This window comes from Octopus sinensis, linkage group LG7 (assembly GCF_006345805.1).
Source record: "Octopus sinensis linkage group LG7, ASM634580v1, whole genome shotgun sequence".
Classification (NCBI taxonomy): domain Eukaryota; kingdom Metazoa; phylum Mollusca; class Cephalopoda; order Octopoda; family Octopodidae; genus Octopus; species Octopus sinensis.
In genome coordinates this window covers 40,927,785-40,931,848 of record NC_043003.1, presented here as the reverse complement: position 1 = coordinate 40,931,848, position 4,064 = coordinate 40,927,785, and the positions used below count along the sequence as shown (strand labels likewise).

Here is a 4,064-nt window from a genome sequence, read left to right as displayed (position 1 = left end):
ACTAAATCTATATTATTCTTCTACCTGATCGTTCGCACTTTACGCTTTAGTTTGTTAGAGATAAGGAGGAGACGGAGTGAAAGAGAGGAAGAGGAACTCTGAGGATGAGTGAAAGAGAAGATAGCCAGCCGATGCATTATTCTGTCACTCATGTAGTTAATGAAAGCGATAGGTGAAGAGAAGGACAGAAATGCTAAAGACAGGAAGAGGGGAAGCATACGGTTCAAAAGTTTGTTGAAGAGATACAGCGAAAGTGGGAAATGTAAAGTGCTTAGCAGAGGGAAATTTTAAAAGCAAATAATATATTATTGTGACTGGAAGTGAAATAACTTAGCAAAATAAGAATTAAAACGTAAATCATATTTTCGTTCTTAAATAGCTTCTTATAATCTTTTTTCTTGTGGAATTTCAACGGGCCCTACTAGTATATATATATTATATATATATATATATATATATATATATATATATATATTGAACAAGCACATATGTTTGTCCATATATGTGGCATGTACATACATCTCAACAGTGGAAATGTTTCCAATTAAAGATAGTAGTACTATAATTGTAGTGTAACGCTAGTTATATTGAATAGGTGAATAATTTCTTCGCGTAAATATTCATATGTGTGTATGTGTGTATGTTTGCTGTATGCATTCATTTCAGCTATGGAAAACATTCTAACTGTAAATAGTTTGTTAGAGATGAGAAGGAGGTGGAGTGAAAGAGGCGAATGTTTGTTGTTAAATAAGTATGAAAGTGATGAAAGAGATTAGATTTAACAAATATGATAACACAATGATGGCAGAGATCAGACTTAACAAATGTGATAACACAGTGATAGTAGAGATCATTATTTAAGTGACACTAGGATAATTTTATAGTTTTACTATTTTAATATGCACCACAGTAATGGAGTTCGCTCCAAGAAAGGTAACAATGACAGTATATGTATCCCATATATCTTAAGCATGTCGTTAGCGGTAAATAACAGCATATACTGTTGCCAGTTATGTTGAACAGAAAAATTATTTTTTACAGTCCTGACTACAAATCGTAGAGAGGAAAAAATACATATATATACATACATAAATAATTGTTGCTTGCATAAAGTATCACACGTTTCAGTAATGAAATTTAAGATAGATATTTAGAAGCAGTTGTCAGCGATAAATTTAATTTTTTACCTATATATAATGGGAGATATTCACAGATAACTCAGTGGCCATCAAAATTATAAAATGTAGTGTATATCTTAATAATTAAAAGTAATTAGCAGAGCGTAGTTTCGATCTACGGACCTCTGGGTTATGGGCCCAGCACGCTTCCACTGCGCCACTCTGCTCGGTAGTTTTATAAGCGGGTCTATTATACATTCATTTATTTCTAGTTCTGATTTACATTGCCACGATTGCATCGTCCATTATACATTATTTTGAAGCATTGGAGTCTGTTGAATGTAAGAAAAATATTAGCTGCGGACCTTTTCAGTTTGAACGGCAGTTTTTTCTAGCGGTGTCATATGAAATTGTCACCCATAATTATGACCCTAGTATCGATCTATTGCATTTTAATCTGTTTTAGAGTTAGGGTTAGGGTTAAGGGTGGGGGGGAAGGGTATCTTTTTTTCTTCAGAAATGTAAATAAACCCAATCTGTTTCTTAAACGAGGGACATATTCATACGGCACAGAATGATTTTACCTCAATGGACGTAATTGATTGGTTGAAATTGCAGAAATTGAAGAAAAACACAACAAATATCTTGCAAACTATAGCATTTTCTCAATAAAGCCAAGAGAAAAAGATGTTTTATAAACACATTCTACCAGTATACGAAGTTTAAAATTTTTTAGTTACCCAGAAATTATGTTAAAACCTGCCGTTCAAACCGAAAAGATCCTTAGCTGCACAGTACATGTAATGGCAGTGGGTTAATTTTTTCGACTCGTTGTGCACTATTTTCATTTTAAGCCAGAGTCAAGTTTGCGTTTCCTCGCTTGGGTTGATAAAATAAAATCAAGTAGTTGTACCGATGTAATGGAGTAACACTCTACCATCAAAATTTCAAACCTTCCACCTAAACCATAAACCATCCTGTGTAGAAGATTTATTTAATAACACCATTGCTTATACCTAAATCATTGTTCTGTTATTACTTTTAATAATTTCTCATGTCAAATTTCATCATTGAGATTCTTACCTCTGATTAATTCTTTGTAAATCTACCTGTCACTTAACAGTCTGTCACTTAACGACTGGATAATTGAAACCAATTGAAGCGTTTAGTTGAAGTACTTCTGTATATCTCAATCAGCAAACCGACAGAGTCGTCGTATTGTTTGCTCACCCTGTGTGGTAACGGATAAAATTTGTACCTTTGCGTATACAATACATAATTTTGAATTTTGTCTTTAAAGATATCAAAATAATATTTTAGGGCATTCACTTAGCAGATCTTGGTTTCGATCTACGGATCACTGAATTATAAGTCCCAGTCCGCTTACACTGCGTCATTCTACTCGCTGAGTAGCGGATTTGCTTTCAAGATTGTAAAGAAATCATTTATCAGTTCCACATGAGCTGTTCTTTACTATGCTGTAATTCACTTTGAACGCGGTATCTATTTAGACAGGTGAAGACCATCGTTATAGTACCTATTTACACTCATTGTATATACATACTAACGAATTATACCATGACAGCGGTTCATATAAATGTAGTTGGACTATTACTCTTTTACTTGTTTCAGTCATTTGACTGTGGCCATGCTGGAGCACCACCTTTTAGTAGAGATAATCGACCCCAGGACTTATACTTTTGTAAACCTAGTGCTTATTCTATCGATCTCTTTGCCGAACCGCTAAGGTACGGGGACGTAAACACACCAGCACCGGTTGTCAAGCGATGTTGGAGGGACAAACACAGACACACAAACATATACATATATATATACTTACATATATACGACGGGATTCTTTCAGTTTCCGTCTACCAAATCCACTCACAAGGTTTTGGTCGGCTCAAGGCTATAGTAGTAGACACGTGCCGAAGGAGCTATGCAGTGGAACTGAACCCGGAACCATGTGGTTCGTAGGCAAGCTACTTACCACACAGCCACTCATACGCCAATATTAATATTTTATCTGAATTGCAAAACAGAATACTTATTAGAAGAGTAAAATGTAAATATTGTATGTTGAATGATACAATTCTCAATAATTGTTTATGAGGATATATATATTTAATTCAATACACTGTCCACTCCGAAACACTTCATTTCAGAATTATGCAAATCAAGATGAATAAATTTTGTTTGTTTCAACAATGTCGTTTAAATTTCAGATGAACATCGTGGGCTTTGGCTATTTGTTAACAAGTTTAGTCTCCTTTTACCTCAAGAATAGATTTTAATATTCAACCCGTTACCGTTCACGTTGTTAATTTGATAGCGTTGTCATCGTTGATATTATTAGCGTAATGTTGATTAACCTCAGGTCAATGATCATGCTGGAGAGGGATCAAATATCATAAACATTCTAGCCATAACCCCTTTTATTTATTCAAGCAATATGTGTGTGGAGGAGTATATTATCGAATATGGTGGTACTTATTTATTTCAGACTTTATGATTAAGTTGAGATTTGAATGCCAATCGACTGCTTTATCTATCAGATCACATGAGGCTGAATATCTACCTTCTAAGTTGATTGTTATGATGATACATCTGAAACAATCCTTTGCAATATTACCGCATTCGTCATTCAAGTCCACTTTTCCCATTCTAAATCGACTCTATTCGCATTCAGCACTCTTAATAATACTTTAAAATAATCACTTCTAGCTTAATTAGGAAAAGCCATAACAATGGATAATAAAGATACTTGTTAAACTCTGATTGAAATATTCAAAACATAGTAAAAATACGGTGTGATTTTTCATATAATACTATTGAAAATAATTCAATAAAACAGCAGTATTGATTGAATAATCCAGTAATTTTGCTAATTCAATTGTATCATTATGGCTACTAATATCATTATTACTATTGAACTAGTACCATTGT

The 4,064-nt window shown here is 33.7% G+C and overlaps 1 non-coding gene across 1 annotated transcript; it reads right to left on the bottom strand.

The window, feature by feature from the left end:
- Positions 1 to 1,273: 1,273 nt before the first annotated feature.
- Trnam-cau lies at positions 1,274 to 1,345 on the bottom strand. The gene has a single exon. It is a non-coding gene; the product is annotated as a tRNA-Met (tRNA).
- Between the last annotated feature and the right edge of the window lie 2,719 nt (positions 1,346 to 4,064).